General features: G+C 38.2%; 1 long non-coding RNA gene across 1 annotated transcript in view; it reads left to right on the top strand.

Annotated features, from left to right (window-relative positions):
• The window catches only part of LOC127059406 (uncharacterized), a 37,798-nt gene extending 32,945 nt beyond the window's left edge, over window positions 1–4,853 (top strand). The window contains exons 3-4 of the long non-coding RNA XR_007777161.1: window positions 2,032–2,191; window positions 4,177–4,853. This is a non-coding gene — a long non-coding RNA (uncharacterized LOC127059406). The remainder of the gene's footprint in view (window positions 1–2,031; window positions 2,192–4,176) is intronic.
• Window positions 4,854–20,581: the final 15,728 nt, after the last annotated feature.

Raw genomic sequence — 20,581 nt, 5'->3', positions numbered from 1 at the left:
GCCACCTGTCAGCTAAGGACCAGCACACTGGAGGAGAAGCTGTAAAATACCTCAAAGAAACTTGTCATGCTATAAGTTCTGACCCAACAACATTATTGACTGTGGAATCCCTAACATCTTACTTTAACCATGCAAATATTAGGAATTTTGTTTAAATTGGTTACTAAAGTCCATCGTGTAGGCAGTGGAGAAATAGATTTGAGTCTTTTTAGATAGTGATGCACCCCAGATTTCAGAAAATGGTTGTGATACAGGATAGACTGTCCTTTGAAAGGACCTTTCTGATTCCTTGAGATTTGGAAAGTTCTTCATATATTGTTGCAGGCACCTAACCCTTTAACTGCTAAAGTCAGTGGGGCAAATCCCAGAGCAGATTCTCTAAAACCAGCAACAGTCAACTGTGGGTTGAATCCAGCAGGTTATTAAATGATCCTTTTTTAATTAAAATAATATCAAGATTTGGCCATGCCACTCAACAGAAGTGAGAGGGGACAGGTGACACATGAGGAAGCTGAATATGCTTCACACAATTAGGAGTACCTTCTGTGAATACTGAGTCTCAGAGACATTTTCTTCCCATTTCTGCCACATTCCAGGTGGAAGTTGCTGCAGTCCTGTTAGTGCTATTTATTGTATACCTAAATTGGCACAGAGGTCACTTTATGACCTTTTATATGTCACATTCACTTCCTTAGGTAATACTAGATCAGTTTTGAATTATATTTTTACTTCTAACCCTGGAATTAATATTTTCAGCTGTTTAATATGTTTAATCCACCACAAAACCTTTCCCTTGAATATATATTTTAAGTCTGATTTTTACTTATCTTTAAGTACACAGCATGCTATATATGAAAACAGAATGTCTTCTGAATTGGTCAGCACACACATAAAAGGAAGGTGTGAAAAAGAACCTATTTCATGGCTCTGAAACCAGTGATCTCTGTGTGTCACATGAGACCACCCCACAGCAAGTAAGAAATTAAAAATGTTGGGGGCTGCTGAACACCAAATTTTCACAGCAGATTGGCACAAAGTTGTTTAGCACAGATGTTTCTGTAATTGTGATACACTGGGAAAATTCTCAGTGTTCCAACTTCAATGGCTCCCAGACTCACACTTCCACCTGCGTGGCGCGGTGTCTGCTCTGAGCACACTGGCCTGTAATGTGAACCATGTGCTAACATGTGCATGGCTCAAAAACCTGTTAAACCCCCCCTTTCCACCCCTGCTCCCCTCACATCTTCAGGCTTGTTTCCTCATTTATATTTTTTATGTTTAAAGGACTTACAAAATGGAGAAAATAGAGACAGCAGAAATCTTTTGGGACTGGAGGTGTGGGAGGGAGTTGGGAAGTTGGTCAGGTACTTCCAGTTTGGTCGAGAATTAAATTTGCTCACTGCTCTGTGCAGGGCATGCAAGGGCCTTTGTAAAGAAATGAGGTGATGCTCTTTGTAACTGGATGAACAATTTGTGGAGAAAATTTTGATGCATTGCTTCTTTTCTTCAGGTTAAAGTACTACTTCAAAAAAATATTGGGCATGCAAATACATTTCAAGCCATTTATTTTTCTAGTGAGCTGGGGTTTTTTTTTGACCAGCATTGTTATGATTCCTACTAGCTCTCACATAAAACTTTGCCTAAGTAAATCTCAGTGGGCTTTCAGTTTTCATTGTATACTTGTTGTCAGAGGTTCACTGCTGAACTCACCATTGTGCAAGTGTTTGTTTATGTGAACTGAGGAGTCTCAACCTCATAACATAAGAAATGTGGACCAATATTTTGCTAATACTTTTATAAACAAGTAGCAGAATGTGGGTCCCAGAAATGCATAAATGATTTTTATTTTAAAAAATTAAGTAAAAATGTTAGTTGATATCGGAACATAATGGACATGAATTCAGCACACATTCTCTATTAAAAAAAAAAGACAAATTTTCTCCCAAAATCCTGGTTAAAGCAAGACAAGTAAATTTTATATTACTTATGTTTTTACATGTACTCTCACTTATTGCTTGTTGTTTTGTACAGGTACCATAAAATTGATAATATTTTCAGCCAGAACTTTTTTGGAAATTCTCCCACAGAATATATTTGCACAGGAAAATTGCTGATTCATGAAGAAATTCTTCTACAGAAGGAAAAGCTGCAATGAAATCAATGAAATTGTTTTTAAAGGAAATATACAGAGGTATTTTACTAAGATCAAACCTATTAATTTTGTCATTTTCTAGAAGAATTTTGTTTAATGTTCCTTATTTAAATATTTGTTGTAAGTATAAAATCTTGTTAAAATTATTTTTTGGAGGGCATATTTAACTGGCCTAGAAAATTTTCCTTCCTTCCTTCCTTCCTTCCTTCCTTCCTTCCTTCCGTTCCTTCCTTCCTTCCTTCCGTCCTTCCTTCCTTCCTTCCTTCTTCCTTCCTTCCTTCCTTCCTCCTTCCTTCCTTCCTTCCTTCCTTCCTTCCTTCCCTTCCTTCCTTCCTTCCTTCCTCCTTCCTTCCTTCCTTCCTTCCTTCCTTCCGCCACTTCCGCCACTTCCGCCACTTCCGCCACTTCCGCCACTTCCGCCACTTCCGCCACTTCCGCCACTTCCGCCACTTCCTTCCGCCACTCTCCGCCACTTCCTTCCGCCACTTCCTTCCTTCCTTCCTTCCTTCCTTCCTTCCTTCCTTCCTTCCTTCCTTCCTTCCTTCCTTCCTTCCTCTTTTATTTCTTTCTTTAGTTACAATATTGAGAAATAGTGAAGTTAGAATTTGAGCTATTCAAGCTGGTTTTGTTTTTGTGTCATACTTAAAAAGACAAATCTTTACATTGCTAAAATGACAATTTTACCATGGACAATTCTTTATACTGATAATAAATTTTTCAGTATAAGTATTTTTATATAGGTTGAACAGTGTCTAACCTAGAAAGGTCATTTTTGTTGTACTAAAATGGTACAGTTTGGACTTATATATCAGTTAGAAAAGGGCTGTCATGTTTGTCATCTAAAACATTACTGTGCCACCTAGAAAAGCCTTTGAGCAGGCAGGAGTGAAGCCCCCAAAGACTTAAGTATCCCTCTTTTCCTTCTGTTGGTAACAAAATAACACAGAAGCAAAGATGGGAAATGGACTGTCTTTGTTCCTGAGAAGCAGGGCTGCCTCTCTGGGTGCTTCCCACATCCAGGGAGAATGGCTGAGCTCTTGGCAGCCCTCCTGGTCCCCACTGACCTTGGGCTAACGCTTCACCAGGGGGTCACTGGACAGCAGATTGATCACCCTGGAAGTGCCAGTTTCTCAAGGGTTACACAAACAACCTCCAGTCATTAAAACTAACTATAAAAAAAGCCCATTCTCCTTTTTTTAAAGTGGCTGAGTCACTGTTTGAGAATGGAAGGTGGACAAAACCGCTGAATAAACTCATGTTAATAAATAATTTATTTACTTCTATTTATCGGGCCTTGTAGATGAAAACAGAAGTGGAGATGGATGTAAATACCCTCTGTTTAGAGCTAATACAATTACTTATTTTTTCACATTAAAATTAGAAAATTTGAATATGAAACTCCAATTCACACTTCAGAATAAAGAAAAGTGTTTTCCTTCTACAGATGATGTACTAAGTTGTTTTTTTCTGATGGCGATACCTGAGTCATGGCTGAAGGAATAATAACCTCCCATGTACTATGAAAAAGATTTGAGTTTAAGAAGGAGCAGATTTAAGCTGGCTGAAATAGTAGGGATTTAGATGATATTTTCATAAAAACTTCCCTTCATACTGAAGTTCAGTTTTTAATGGAGCAGAATATCACAACTTTGAATAGCTTTGCAAGTGTTTGGACAGAAATAGATGTCATTTTTTTACAGGCACAGAATTTCTAAATAAACACAAACATTCTAGAAATAATGTTCTGAAATATTTTAATTTAGAAAAAAATTAAGACAAAAAGTATTTTTTTTTCACTGAAATTTTCTGTGTTCACCAAAAAAAAGCCTAACCAACAAATTTAAACTGAAATCAAGAATTTAAATGTTGTGGACTGCAATGTACATCTTCACAGAGAACTGAGAATTCACCCAAAATAATATTGAAAAAGTAGAAATGATTCTTACTTTCCTTTTTTGAGCACTGTATGAAAAACAAAATTAGTAAGATCTTACCTTTTTTTTTTCTTTCTTTCTTCAAAATAGATAGAATTTTCACAATGTAAAATCTAAGCCAGTTGTAAGGAACTTTCAGAAGACTGTTCTTGTGTGGTGGACATTCCCAGTGTAATAAACTGCACACCTGAACCTCCAGGATCCTGGCATTTCATGAAGAGGAGGGATGTGAAGCCTGTGCAATGCTGGATAAAATTATGAATTGCAGTGGTGGTTTTTAAAATTTCCGGAGTGTTCACCTGTTCATAAAAAATTGCTATGATGGTACAAAGTATTATCTCTTTGTAGGTGATAATTCTGTTCTGCTGAAAAATGAATCCAATTAATACAATAAAATTAATTAATTGGAGCTCTTAATGCAATTAAACAGATTTCAGAGTGTCTAGCTTAAATGCTCCAGTGACCTATAAAAGAAGTTACATGACTTAAAAGAAGCCTGTGTTTATGTCAGGAATTGAAAAGTTCCAGTGTCTACATGAGGGGGTGAGTAAAAGGATGCCCCAGTTTCTGCAGCGCTGCACTCTAAGATGCATCACATGTGCTTGAAGTTACTCATTCTCTGGGATCATGAAAAGAAGATAAATTCAGACAGTTTATCACAATTAGAGATGTGCCTCCTTTTTAGTTACTTTTTCTCTGCAAATGACTTCTTTCACTGCAGGACACGAAGATGCAATTTATGTACATTAATGGATTAGCTCTTAAGATTTCTGCACTTGATTCATTACTATTTCATGTACCACAGTCAGAAGGCAGCACCAGATTTGAGTTCTTAGCTGACTTTTAATAAGTGTTGCATCCTTTTTAAAGGCAAAATAAACTTTCCAAAATCTGTGAAATAGCATTTCTTACAAGAAGCAATGGGCCTATTACAGCACCTGAATGCTTAGGTTAGAATTCACGTGCTTTGAGTTTGAAATTTAGATTCTCTGCCACATCTTGTAAGGGAGTCTTGGGAGCTTGAATACACAGTTTTGAAGAAAATGCTTTGCTTTAATGATGTTTGTGTTTTCTTTGTAAACTGCAATGGAACCTGGTAACTCATGGAGGAAATTTACAGCTCCAAAGTTTTCAGCTATAGCTGAGAGAGATGAGGTTATACTGGACTCAACACTTAGAACTCGAGATTGATGCTTTCATATGTAATTTTAAGTTCATAAAAAGCATAAATGTACCTTCTTTCCTTCACCCTAAATTGCAGCAGATATAGTGATAAAAATTGTTTGCTAAAGGAGTATCTGTGGAGAAATACAAAGGTTTCAGCAAGCTTTTGGCTGGAGAAGAGCTGAGCTATCCCATCCTCCTGGACCTTGAGGAAAACAGTTAGAAATTTGATACATCAGGGCTGAGGAGAAATAACAAAATCTTTTTTTTTTTTTGAGGAGATCTTTTTGTATCAGTTTATGTTTAGCTGGGAAAAAAAAAGCAAGAAGAGCTGGGTAGACAGCTGGGTTAACAGTAGGCAAGCACTTGTAGCCTGGTGACATTTGTGAAAATAACAATATTTTTCATTTGTAGACTCTCCATTTAGGCAGCCAAGCTTTACAATCAAGTGAGATCCCTGCAGAGTGAGATCCTTTCAAAGGGTAAACTAATGTGTCTTCATACCAGATGCCTTTTTCCTTGCTCATTTATGTCACTTTCATGCTACCCTGTGTACTTTTTTGAGCTTTTCTGAGCTATTACATTTTTTTTAAAATGACTGACAGATGTTGTAGATTGAATGTCTATGGTGCCAATTAGTTCTGCAGAGGAAAACAAACAAACAAACAAACCAACCTCCCAAAACAAAATCCAAACAAAAGCAACAACAAACAAACCCCAACAAAACAAACAAAAAAACCCCCGAAACAAAAAAGAAGGAAAAAACCTAGGTCCAAACCCCTGGCTTTATGCTCTTTGCTTCCTCCAGCTCCTGCAATCTGATTTAATTTCACTGTCTCCTTCAATACTTATAAAAGTTGTGCTCACCTCAGACCTGACCTGTAGCAGCTCTTCCTGCTGCCAACTTGCAATAAAATTTATTGCCTTGTTCTATCAGATGACATGAAACAATGCCAGCAATTTCTCCAGTGTTATCTATATGTGATCAAACAGCACTTAAATTACCCACACTGAGCAAAAATATGTTGTTTTCTCTTGAATATTTTTAACCTGTAAAGTCTACTGGAAGCATACTTGCTACACAACAGAACTCTGAGGCGGAAGCTTGTCAAAAGGAATACTTGACAAGCCAACATTCAAAAGTGCTGGGAAAAGGAACCTTATTGTACGCTGCAGAACTCTGCAGTATCATTTGCTTTAGAGGTCAGCCAGCTAAAGTTATTTATTGTTCAAAAGGTGTTTTTAATCAATTTGAAAAAAGTATGGCTTCTCTCCAAGTATGCCTCCCCTCTCCACAAGCACCAGTAACCAGGATTAAAGAAGTTTAAATAACAACAAACCAAGCTTTGTATTTGTGCCTTGTGTCAACTTACACTGCTGTAGGAAAAGGAGCATTGATTTTTCTTTGGTTACAATGCACTTAAAATGAAGTAGGAAAAAAATCATCTTGCAGTATTTACAAATACACCCCAAAATCCTCCAAGCTGTTTGTTTCACAGCTTTACACCTAGAATCTCTGATCACTCACTCCTTAAACTTGAGGACATATCAACATTTGCAGTGGAGTGAGGCAGATATGCCTGCGCTCCCAGAAATGGAAGTCAGTGACAGCTCTGTGTGTATCAGCACCCTGTGGGCACACTGACAGGCATCCATAAAGAGGACAGTCATGTTCATGCCTTGCTGTGACCAGGCCTCTTTGAACCTGCTTGAGACCTCTTTCCCTTGATGCATCTCTGCACCAATGCAGTGATGCGCTTTGCAGACCAGTGCAGCTCTCCCCGCATCGCGCTCTTGCACGTCTCCACCAATACCAGGGGAACTCTTTTGTATCTACAATAAACTATCATGTATTGTACATGATAGTACATGATATCTTTATTTCTTTCTTTCTCTTCTGGAAGCCTCACACATTTTGTTGCCTTTACACTAACCCACCTTCCCCTTTAGGCAGAGAATGCTATTAGTATTTACAAAGGAGTAAGTGAGGCACAAAAAGGCTAAGTGATGCACCTATGGCCACAGAGGATGTCCAGGGAAGGTGTAATTACCTTGGTAACTCAAAGCATCCACCTCCATCTAACTCAAAGCCCTCGAGCTGTCCATTTTCTTTCACTGATGTACTGAATAGCAGCGCCAAAATTATTTAAGTAGTATCCCAGGATGAATTGAATACTTCAAATACCTTGCCCCATCTTCAGATTAGCTCTCCCTTTCGTTCCTTCTGGCAGGTTGTAAAGATGTGTCAGCATACAGATCAAATTCTATACTCGTGGTAAACATGAACAAACCTTGAGGTTGCCCAGTTGCAGTTGTTGGCAGAAGATTGCTTAAACTCAGAGAATGCTGGTCAGCTGCTGACTCTTCATGTGTTGCACACTGTTTTGTTACATGTTGTCTGAGTTACCATTCAACATACGATCTAAGTTTTGATAATGACAAACAGTATAAGAGAAAAATATCTGAAAGGCAAAAGGGAATAAAAGCAGTGCAGGTCAGTGGGAGTTTACATGTATAGAGAAAACTTCAGCACTGCTGCAGTCAATAGGAATTTTGCCTTTGGCTTCAGAGGAGCCAAATTTTCACCCACAGACCTTCTGTGGGATGTGTTCTCATCTTCCAAAAATCTACGTTGCTTATTTTATTTGCCTTTTTTTTTTCCAGTTTGATGGTTGAAAGTAGGTTCAAAAACAAATTGCTAATCACAGTCCAGTTATTTAGATGTATTACCCTTCATTTTCATAATGTGGTCTATTATGTTTATTTTTATCTAAGTTCTTTCTTCCTTGCTTCCCTTTTTTCTTTTCCATAGTGGTTTTACTGACTTCTGCAGAGTTTTATAAACTTACCTTATTTCAGTAAACTATTTGAAAACAACCATACTTTTATAATTAAAATTTTTCTTGCTCCTTTCCCCCAAATATGTTGTCAGCTATGTAAAAGCAAAACAATCAAGTAGTATTTATTTAATTATGATTTTATGCAGTTATTTAAAAGAGTTTATTAGGTAAGGTTATTTAAACCTAGCTATGTTTAAAAAAATATGCACTGTACAGAATTAAATCAAATTTGTGCAGTCCATAACAACAGAATACTACATCAGCATTTTGATTCTGTATCAATATCTCAAGTTTTTTTACTTATGATGAAGAAAAAGACATCTTCATGGAGAAATCCCAATAATTTTAACACTACTCTGCCTGTAGAATGTGCCTGTCTTACTGAATAAAGTAATCAAATGCAATATGACTCTGAATATTATGCCCTTAATATTGTATGAGCATTGTTGATCTCTCTTCAGTCCTTCTACATTCAAAAGTATGCTGGAGGAAGAATTGTCCTTAAAAACTAAGAGAGGCTGGAATTCTGAGCCCTAAGGCAAAAGGGCTCAGAAATTATCTCTTGCAAGGAGTATTGATATCTTTCACCTGGTTGTGCCAAGGAAAGCCCCTTCTAGGCTGTTAGTTCTGCTCCATGTAAGTGGGACTGCTCTGAACTTTGCATCTGACTCCCAGGCTGCCCCAGCCAGCAGAACTGAGCTGGCACATGGGAATGGAAATAACCTGTGCCAGGCAAGGACTGCACTGTGGATCAGTGCAGAGGAGCAGGAGCTACCTCACAGCTCTGTCAGCACAGTGAGCTGCCTCTGGGGCAGCCCCAGTGCCTGGGCTTGTAGTCAGGCCGTTGCTGATTCCTAAATAAGCTGGTGGTGCTTGCTGCGGTTTTAGGATATTCCATGTGACCTATCCCTGCTGGCCTGGATGAGAATGAAAACCAGGGAACTTGCTCTTTACAGATTAAGTAGCTGGAACTCTTTGGTACTGGCTGCAATGAAAAACTGCTGGCTGCAGATGTAGAAACCATTACTATTACGGTATTGAAATTATTCTAGTTAATGAAAGTAGAAAGTATTTCATTTGCATTCTCAGAATTTTGTTGAAGAGTTCTTTAAGAAAGAAGTTGGGGGGGAATTGAAGAAAAAATGTGGGCAGGACTGAGGAATTTTAATGCTTTTCTATCCCGAGTTTTTATAGGAATGGTGCTATTAATGGCTTAGTGAATGCTTGTTTGTTTCCATGTGAAGGAAGATGGATGTGTGAAGAGTCACCCAAGTTCCAGGGAGAAACTGAGCAAGACAGATTAGTCCCACCTCAGCCTGACACCTGGGGCACATCCTTATCTAGCGGGGTAAATGGATCAGAATGTTACCGCCCGTTTATTTATTCTCCTTCTGTTTGGAGACTTTCCCTGATTAATTACTCTCTAGTAATTGCTGCTGTTAACTAATGTCAAATCTAATTAACCTGGAGTCCCTTCATCCAGTACCTTCAGCATCCCTTTGCAGAGACGAGAAGGTCATCAGCAAGGAGGTTCTGAGGATGGCCACACTTTACCCATTCGTTTATTTGCTTTGGGCCTTGTTTGCTATTCCTGCTGCAATGCCTGGCGACAGCTTTCTAGAATTCCCATCAAGTCTAATTGGCCTGCTGAAGCAGCAGTGAACACAAGATTTAAGAAATGTTTTCTTTAAAAACTTCTGGTCCTACAGACACTTTGAGATCAAGTTTCACTCTGCTGAAATCACACACGATTCCCTGTGATTTTCATGAGAAATACTGCAAGAAAGTATTAAAAGAGAAACATGTCTCTGTGGTTTGGAGGGACTGATGGCCAGGGGGGTTGAAGAGTGGGTGGTGGTAACATAGCAAGGCATCTACAGAATCTTTAAAGGTTGCCAAAATTAACACATACAAGGTATTCAGTATCAAAGTTTTCAATATTTGGCTCCATAAACACAATACCGGTTGCAAAAACAAAGCTAAGGATTTCATGCTGATTACTTAAATAAAAATTGTTTAATTATGAACATTTGGGAAATGAAGTTATGAAGGACTGACCAATATTGCTATGGCTTCCTAGTGTTTCTAGCATACTGTGAACACTGTGCCAGCATCTCACTGTGTAGAGCATTGTAGATCCATCTATGGTAAACAGTCCTGAGGCTCACTGTGCCTCGGGCAGATGGCTCCATGAAGAAGGAGGTCTCCCATCATTAAAGCTTATGGCTTTTAGCTTCACTGAGGAGTGGGATTTCCAGTCCAAAAAAAGCTACCAGCATTGTCTGTGGAGAGGCTGATCGGGGATGTCAAGATTTTATCTGCTTTTAGGTATTTTCATAGATCAGCACCAGAAGATTTATTTCAGCAAATGAATAGGAATAATTCAAGTCATGTTAGTATTCAGGAAATACTGGATAACACTTCAGATTGGTCACAAAGATCTGTTTTTTCTTTATGGTTTTCTAAGATTACTACTGAAAATATGCATTTCTTGGAAATTTCAGTCCTGGATTACTCCTGTCTGTGTCTGACTTTTCAACCTCTCCTGTCCATCCCTCTGACTGCCTGCAAACCATTTTTCTGACTTGATTGCTTTAGCTCACCATGTACGGGTCTCATAGATACAAATTCCAGTTGAAGCTTTGGCAACAAATATGAGAGTTAAAGAATGACTATGCTTTAAGAATAATGAGTTCTATGTTCTCAAAAACACAGTTTGAGGTTTGCATGATTTACACTAGAGTGGTAGTGGAACATATTCCCAGTCAGTAACCACTTAACAACTGGTGAGCTCTTGGTATGACTAGCATGTACCACCTGTTAAGGCTCTTCAGTCATAAGTTGGATAGTAGAAAATCTCATAAAGCTAATACATTGAATGCTCTGTCCTGCCCTGTTGCATGAGAAAAAGAATTGTTTATGAAGTAAATTCTGCACTTTAGAGTCTAGCATTACAAGACTTAATTAATTAAACTAGATTTAATTTTAATTTGTTGTAAAAAAATTAGATTGCAGCAGTTCAGTTGTTTCACAAAAAAAAAAATCAATATTTGTACTGAGAAAAAAAGGAAGGTGAGGACAACAGGTATCTAGAGTTTGAAGACTTTTTAAGCATTGTATATAAGTAATTTCTAGCTAGGAATTCAAGATGTAACATTACTCTTCTGATTAAATTAGTCCACTGTAATTACTTTTTGGGTTGAAGGCAGGTATGTTTTATCACAATACTCATTGTGTTACCAGTGTTCTCACCTTATTTACATCTTTGAACTATGCTCCTTTTCTTCACTGCAACTCTTCTGTTATGAAAATTCTAAACCATATCACTCTTAATGGTCATGCCTCACTACTAGATGAAACCATTAGAGATAGTGTTTTCAGGACACAAATTTATTCACCACTCATGTTTGATTGCTAGTGTGGTGCTTGATGTATTTGCCTAGGTAATTTCATATTTTCCCTAAATGATCCCTAGGCACACTCTTGGGGTTTGAAAGTATCAGGGACTATTTCCACTAACTGGTTTGGTCACAGCCATTCCACTTTAATAGCTAGGAGTCCTCAGAAATACACAAGTAATTTATTCCCATCATATTGAGGTTCTTTTCTAGACATTGTCTTGGATAGGTCACATTGCACTCTTTTCTTCTCTCAGAAGTTCATTACGAGTCATTCAGAATTAGATAATGCAATTCAATGTCAATTTTTAAATAGCTAACATTGGGATTGTGTTCTGCTTTCATTTCCTATGAAGGCAAAGCCAGAAGAAGATACAAAACTGAAGAAAAAATTATTCCTAACATTTCTAAGTGAAACACATCACCACCAACAGCAGAACATAAAACCTTCTTGGTGTAAGGACTGAACTTCCTAGATTTCCTGTGAACAACAAGGTGGATTACATTTCTGCCACCACCTAAAGCAAGAAAGGAACACTTGTTCCAGCTTTATATAAAAGGATATATTTGACATAAATGATGCTGTTATTATTACTTTTAGCCAATCATATAAAGTAGTGTTAGATTGTTAACAAAAATATAGGTGCAAATATCTGGTTTTCACTTATATGATAATCAAGTCTTAAGAATATTTGCCACCTTGAAGAAAGACAGTCTTTTGTCCTATCATTCTCTTACCTTTCCTGTGCAATTACTGATATAAACAGGTGGAAAATGGCAGAATTCCTTCAACTGTGATATCCACAGAGTCAATGATGTCAAAGTGAATAAATTTGAAGAAAAAAATTCTTCCCCTCCCTTGTTCTTTCCCCTTTCTTTCCTTCCCCTCCCAATAGTACAGAACAAACCATAATAGAAAAGGAAATATGGCAGGAGGTGTAGCCAGATAACATCTGGCTGAGGAGCTCAACCTCTGGAGCTCTGAAACTGCTTCTATAATGGCAAGTTAAAGACTACCTGGAAACATTCCCAGACACTGAAACTCTGCACTATAAAATTGTTAGCACAGACCCTGGAATGGCTTTGACCCTCTCCAGCTAACCCCTTCCCAAGCATTCCTAGATAATGTGCAGGAGTCAACATTGCTGGGGGATCATTGCCAGGAGGCAGTCTGGGTGGAGTTACAATTTACAATTTAACCTTAATTTCACAGATGTGGCCAAACTGTGCCACTAGAACAGCCCAGGCATCTTAGCACTGCTCAGTTTCCTGGTACAGATCCTACCTGGAACTTCCAAGGTCTGTCCACACCTACAGTTGGTTCTGCCACAGATTAGATTCGGTTTTTCTGTAAATATTTCTTGGTGGTCTATTGCAATTGCTCATGAGATTGCTATCCTGAAGATATTTTTATATACATTTATAATTTCTGGTATATCTGAGTATTTCACAGATACTTTTAACTTACCTGACTACACAAGATGTATAAACAGACAAAGATTATGAAGATATTCTGAAAGTCATACACAGATCTGGAATAAGAACATATTTTCAAGGCCACCTTCCCTCCTACACACTCAGACACACCCAACCCCCTTCTACCTATGATTTTTTTGATTCTCAAAATATAGCAAGGTCCATGCCCAAATCCTTTGCAGTCATACTGAGTCCATAAGAGGCCAAAACCATTTTAAGGAAGAATAATGATAAAGAGCATTTTCCAACTCTATTTTGCCTCATCCATAACACTGTGCAAATGAAATTGTTTATTACTGCAATTTCCCTCATAAAGATGCCTCTTGCCAGAGCTACAGCATCTCTGAAAACATTACTCAGCTACAGATACCAGTAATATGTGCTCAGATTTTATACTGATGCATCTGAGAACAGCAATCTTCCCTTATTAGTCATCCTCTTACTTTTAACCAGTATTGTCTATACTAAAAGTGACAACCCTCAGACACAGGTGTACACATAGGTATGAATTTGTTCATTTCCTCTCCAGCTGCAGTTATACTGCCAAACACTTTCTTTTTCTTTTGATCTTAATCTAGCAAGAAAAAAATGAGTTAAGGTGTTTAAAAATACCTTTACTGCAAAAGGTTTTCTGGTATGTTTATACCAGTTGATCGATACCAAAAAAATTCTTACGTATAGACAAGTGCTAATTTTCCTACTTGCTGAGTAAAGAGAAAAACTTCTTGTTAAAGGGTCTTCAGCATATTAGACTCAGTTTCAAAATATGTGTGAGGGAAATTGTCAGAGTAGTTTAACATGAAAAGTTTTGAACAATGCATTTTACTGTAATGAAGACAGAGTACAGGCAAAGCCTTATTAAGAGTCTTTTTATTTCCCAAGTGCCTTCAGCAGTTGCCTTTATGCAAAGCAAGTTACAGGGGGGTTATCCACTGTATACAAAAGTACTTAATTTTTTTTCCCTAGATGTTGCATGTATTTCTGTTTCATGTGACAGATTCATCTCTGTACCTTCTGACAGCTTAGGTTTTCAGAAGATCTTTCATCACCAAAGAGGAAGACATGTTAATACTGGTAGGTTTGCCACAGGATTTCTACTTTTGGATAGTAAAACTCAACTGGTTGCACCAATTTAGCTGCTCTATTTAGAAATACCACAGCATAATATTAGAAATACTGTATAAAAATGGCAAGTTTTTGTCACTCTTAAGATGTAATTGATGTGCTTAGGATAACTGTAACTGAAAAATTATCTTCTAAGCTATCAGACAGGCCTTTCCAGTGACATGTGAATAAATTCCAGAGGAAGGCAGTTTTATGAAAGAGCAAAAAGGAGGGAGGAAGAGGAGAAATAAAGCAATGGATAGATTTATAACTTAGATTCAGCTATAAAAATCTTGGGAACCTACAGCCTAGGGCAATTGTGACTTGCATCCTTGGGTGTTTCTTTGACTTGTGTCAGATATGAAGTCAAGGAAAAGTGTGGGTACTCACTGAATGTTTAAATCTTGTACATTGTTTGTTATTTCTTTCTCTTTCAAGGATCAAAACTAACAAAAAATCTTGCTGTTTAGATATAAAAATCTCCACCCCCCCCAAACGTCCAACTTTCATGCTGTCCAAGGACCTGAATGAAATTCCTTTACACAGTTTTTATTCCTGATCCATATAAGTAAATTAATTTTGGGTAAAAATTAATTCACTGGTTAAAATTTCTGAGAAGATTGCTTGCAAAAAAGAGGCATTATATTTTAATAGAACTCACTGAACTCCATTGAGCTGATTAATAACACTAATATACACAGAAAGGCTGAAACAAAAAGCAGCAGTCATATTTAAAGTAGAAGAAATTAATTTTCACTCATGACCAATTTGTGATCAGAAACCATTTAATTACAGGAACAATTTGTGCAAGATTTGGGAAAAAAAAATCTAGAATGAATGTTAATTAAAATTGGAAAAAATAAATAAATAAGTCGATAAATTAGCAATCATGTTTTAGCTTGAGTTAACCTCCTGTTAAGGCAAAGCTGAGAATTTTACAAAGAGTATAAAAGTTATCCTCCATATCTGGAGTTGATAACAAGCTGTGTCTCATTGCACTGTTTAAGCAATAATTTCACTCCTAATTATGTTTTTTGGAGAACGGTGCCTCCTGTAGCCAAATCAAGCTATAAATGAGGTGAACTTAACAGTGAATGCAGGTAATAATGGAAAAAAATTGCAAATAAATATCATAAATTCTCCATTAATATCAGTCTTTCCATCAGAACTGTGTGCCTATGAGAGAGAGACCAACACAAACAGAAGTTATCAAAGGTAATGTAGAGTAAAAATTCCCTGCAGCCTTAAAAATCATGAACATTTCCATTGGTAATCATCCACATGCTCTTCATCAGTCAAGAGAAGTTCAGCAGTGGAATGGAGAAACAGAAATTGTCAACTTGGTTTTGCATTTACATGGATGAATTTGAATCTTAAAGGACTGCAGAAAAGTATGCATGAAGTGGATACTTAAACCGTGCAACTGAACTTTGTTGATTTCTGTCAACCAACATCATGAAATGCTCTACAGCTGACAAGCTTAGAGCAGAACCCAGAAAGTCTGCAACAGTTTACAATATTTATTAAGAAAACAAGCAAAAAATTCTTAAAATATTTGTCATCACACAACAGCATATGTTATTAGGTCTTTTGTACTGTGTGACTTGATCAGAATTTCCCCCTGCTTAAAATTGCTATTTACAGTTGCTCACATTTCTTAAGATGCCAACTGTTTAAAGCACAATTTGGATATTTGTGCTCTCAGAAGATGTAACCTCAATTGGATTATTTTTCCTTCTTTTGTATTGCCTTTTCCATACCTGTATTTTTTATATTTCTTTGAACAGTTTGCAACATATTTAATGATGTTTCTAGTGCTTCTTTGCTGAGAAATTTCATCAGATTCCTCAATATCTCTGAGGTACTGGTCTGAGGACATGCAAAAAAGGATATATTTTAGCAAAACTCCTTGTGCCATGAAAGCCAGAAAAAAAAAAAAAAAATTGGCTTTATTCTTGTCAGGAGTAATTTTGACTTTGCTTTCAAAAGGTTCATTCATCATTTGATCTATAGTCCACCCAGTTTGGGGATGAGATGCTACCTGCATTTGTCTGGGCCTGTAAATTTGACAGGCAATCCATTTTTAGGCAGTTGTGAGACATTTTTTAACACTTCAGCTGTATGTCCCAGCTGGAAGCAAATATGCCAAATCAGTTATTCTTAACACATGCAGACAGAATTGTTTCTATTTATCCTTGACAGTTTTTTTTCAGTGATGTCAATTTCTTTCCCTATCAGTTTATTAGTTAAGTCTAAGTATCTTTATCTAGTGTCTCCAGCCAACTGCAAGTACAGCCTGAGATATCTAAATAAAACATCACTGTTTTTCTCTGTCATCTCAGCCAACATCTCCTCTAGCTCAGCCTTCTCCTGCCAACTACAAAAAGCAAAAAGAAATCCAAAATGTAGCAAGTTCCCAACCCAATCCTTAGCATGAACTGGTATTTTCTAGATGACTCAGAAGCCAAAGTTAGTTATCAAAGAATGGCCTCAGATGTATGTTCTCTGAATTGTACTATCATCTGTACAAAGATAGCACTGATACAGTTTCTTTCTTGGCTCTAATTTGTGGTAAAGAAAAGTTTCGCAGCTTAATACACTTGCCATCTGCACAGGAAAGAAAATCAGATCCCACTGGTAAAAATGTCTCCTGAAAAGATCCCTTTCAATACCTTCGAGGTCACAGTTTCAAAACCCTGACTTCTTTTTGACATGTCCAGATCCCTTCTGTGATGGCATTTCCAAATATCTGGGCTGGTTCTCTCTTTCTTATAGATCTAACAAAGAAATAATCTTGGACATTGACTGGGCTCAAGAGATGGTTTAAAATTTAGCATCCCTTTCTCTAAGAGACGCTGCTTGGGGATTCTTATTACTTCATCCATCTTTCTCTTCCCCCCGGGTGGCTGGGAAGGACCATCCCATCTTGGCTCTGACCCTCCACTCCTGCTACTGTTGTTGATACTGCTGCTGCCTCTCTGTAGTCATGATTGATGTCTTGCTGACAGGCACATAAATCATGGCTGTTCATAATGGCTAATGTTGGTATTTGCATGTATTAAGCATGTTTTAGCTCTGAGACACTTAGCACCATGTGTGCTGCATTCATTCTGCTACCTCAGGGCCTTGGAGGGAGAGGAAGGGAGTTTTCCATTTATAGATAGTTTTGTTTGGGCGGTGGGGAGAGCAGAGACCATTGTTAAAAACCCATCCAGATGAACAGGAATGAACTTTGCAGCTGCAGCACAATTTTCTCAGCCTACAAAACCCTACAGGATAAATTGTCTGGCCGACAGCGTATCGGCAGCTGCAAACAACAATGCATCTGCAGTATCACTGGATTGTGTACCATGTGCTGGGATATGAGAGCATAAGAAAGATGTTTCTTAGATCCTGAACCTTTTAATGTTTCACACAGACTTTTGTGGATACCTGGCCTTTTACAGATCATTTTTGAAGAAGGTGCAATTCCGATTTCATAGATTTTATCACTACAATTTCTTCTCCCTCTGTTGGCCCAAAACCCCCAAGAAACTATTCTTATTATTTCATAATATAATTATCAGTCCTATGTTTCTGTCCTCTCCAAAAGTTCTCTACAGGGAACAATTTGTCCCAGAATTTGGCAGCCTGGACAGCCTTCAGTTTTTACTAACCCTCCTGATGGGAATGAAGTTTTGGCAGCTGATGGAATCACAGAGGTATGTGAAAGTCAAGACTGAAGAAAATCCAGGCTCAAACCTCCAAATCTGCAGAGAGATTGTCCCTTTGGGGATCTCCAGTTCTTCGATAGTCCAGGTCATGGAGGCAGCCTGTGACCCTCCCCACACAGTTGTAGAAAAGAAAGTTAATGTCATGAACCATTTCCTCCTTTGTAGACGAGGCTGTTTTCTTTGCAAAACTAGAACTGGAGAGCAGATCTCCTACCTGGAATTATCCATTTGTGATGATAATCACTAATTTTACTTTTTACTATGAAATGATTAGCACAGTTGCTGGTATAGTTTTGGCTTTGGGCTTTGCACTATTGCAAAAGATACTCTGCATAGTTTGCAGTTTACAGAACGTCAGATATCATTTTCACATGATCAATTTTTCATCATGTAGTTTCTAGCTTCCCTTTAGACAATATTAAGGAATCTGGATATGTTTTTACTCTTCTAGAGGCCACCTGAGTATTAAGTGAAAAATAAATCGCAGTGCAGCAAAACATTGCAGGATGGACCCCAGTGTAAATGGGCATGTTTCAAACAAACTTTACAGCAGGAGGTGTAATACCAGTCCAGAACAGGCACATGTCATTAAAAAGAAAAAAAAAAAAAAGAAAATAGTTTTGTGGACATTTACGATCTATAGAGAGAATTTTCTTTTCAGAGGGTTACATTTTTCTGTTTTTTGTAAACATACTCATTGCTCTATAATTTTTTTCCATTAAAGAATGGGCTACATGACAAAGAAAAGTAGTCATAAGAAGTCCTTATGATGAAATAGGTCCAAATCCTCTGCTCCTGGGAGTTGAACCCAAGCCCTTTGGCATAGCAGAGAGCAGTGATTCTTGTAAATGTCAGTGCTGATTAATTAGGGGCCTGGCCTGAACATACCTATTGAAGTAAAGCTGTCATTTATTTCAGAGGGGATTTTGCTTAATCAAAAAGAAAGCTTAAAAATTATGTAGCTAAAACTAACACTGAATTTAGAAAATACTAGCTTCTGAAATAATGGAGGGCCATCCTGCAAAGAAATTTTTCCCAAGACTAAATGGCACATGAACCATACTCCAGATGTAAGGACTATGGATTTTTCATCAGTCACATTTAGATAGAATATATTCCTGTTTCACAGAAGTTCTTCAGGTGTGGGACACCAACCCAAAGACTAAAATCTAATATCTTTGGTCTGCAAAAGCAACGTGTTCAGCTGCCAAAGGGGGTATTGTTGTTCTTTTACCTTCTTCTGTTCATTTCCAGGGTGCTTTGGGACAATTAAGGGATTTTTTTTTCTAGAGAGCATGACACTTTTCACATTAAATGGCAACTAAGGAATAGTAGAGTATCTTGGTCACATGAGATGAAGAAGTGAAAATTCAGTGTGAAATCTTAGAGAACAAAGAAATCACTGGAGGAAATCCCAAGTTCATTTTTTAAAAATGGAGATAGAGAAAGGGAGTAGGAAAATGAAGAAATATGATGAAATTGTCAGTTAATTTTACATATAAATATACACATCTTAAATATTATGCAGTTGCTGCAATTGTAACAGTAAAAGGTGATCCAAGAAGAAGGTGCCTGTCTTTTTTTACTATATGTACTCCAACTGTTTCTTGACTTATAGGTTTTATAAAGACCCCAAGGATTAAATCTTGTGTATTCCTGTGGTCAACTAAAAATGGTAAAGTTTAGACACTAGCCTTCCTTCAGGCTGAGACTTCCTGGCACACCTATAAGGATTACTAAGAAAGTTTGCAGATGATACAGAACTGAGAGTTGCTGAGAGATCCTGCAGAGACTTCAACAAATTAGAGGACTGGGGAAAGAGGGGCTGGAGAACAGGCTGGGGAAAGGACCTGGGGGTCCTGGTGAATACAAAGTTGAACATGAGCCAGCAGTGCCCTGGCAGCCAGGATGGCCATCAGGGACAGCATCACCAGCCAGGCAAGGGAGGGGATTGTCCTGCTCTGCTCCACACTGGGGCAGCCTCACCTCCAGTGCTGGGGGACAAGGTAAAAATGACATTAAACTATTGCAGAGTGTCCAAGGGAGGGCCATGAGGATGATGAAGGGCCCTGAGGGGAAGCTGTGTGAGGAGTGACTGAGGTCACTTGGTCTGTCCAGCCTGGAGGAGACTGAGGGCAGACCTCACTGCAGTTACAGCTTCCTTGGGAGGGGAAGGGGAGGGGCAGGCACTGATCTCTGCTCTGTGGTGACAGGGACAGGACCTGAGGGAATGGCACCAAGCTGTGTCAGGGGAGGTTTAGGTTGGATATCAGGAACCACCCAAAGGGTGGTTGGGTACAGGAACAGCTCCCCGGGGAAGTGGTCACAGCACCAAGCCTGACAGAGCTCAAGAAGTATTTGGACAGTGCTCTCAGGCAGGTGGTGTGATTGTTGTTGCTGTCCTGTGTAGGGCAAAGAGTTGGATTTGATGTTCCTTGTGGGTTGCTTCCAACTCAGAATATTCTGTGATTCTGTGATCTCTTCTTGAAATCTAGGGATTTTTAAAAAATTGTTTTATTTCTTAATATTTTAAGCTGGTTTCTCTCTCCCTGAAAGCATTTGTATACTTGTTCTTACATAAAACATTTCTGCAGAGGTGCAGAATATTTTAAGACACCTCAGAAATATTCTTCCCTGGATTTGCCAATAGCAGAAGGATTCAGCAGATGGCAGGATGTGGCCACTTCAAGACAGCCAAGAATCTGGGCCCCCACCCTCCTTTCTGAGCATGTGTAACCAAGCTGTCTGTCTGTCAGACAGTGGGAGAGAGACCAGTGTGGGAACTGCATGTACTATTGGA

The sequence above is a fragment of the Serinus canaria genome, chromosome 3, assembly GCF_022539315.1.
Source record: "Serinus canaria isolate serCan28SL12 chromosome 3, serCan2020, whole genome shotgun sequence".
Lineage (NCBI taxonomy): Eukaryota > Metazoa > Chordata > Aves > Passeriformes > Fringillidae > Serinus > Serinus canaria.
Note: the sequence above shows the minus strand (reverse complement) of the source record. Positions and strands in the feature narration are given on the sequence as shown.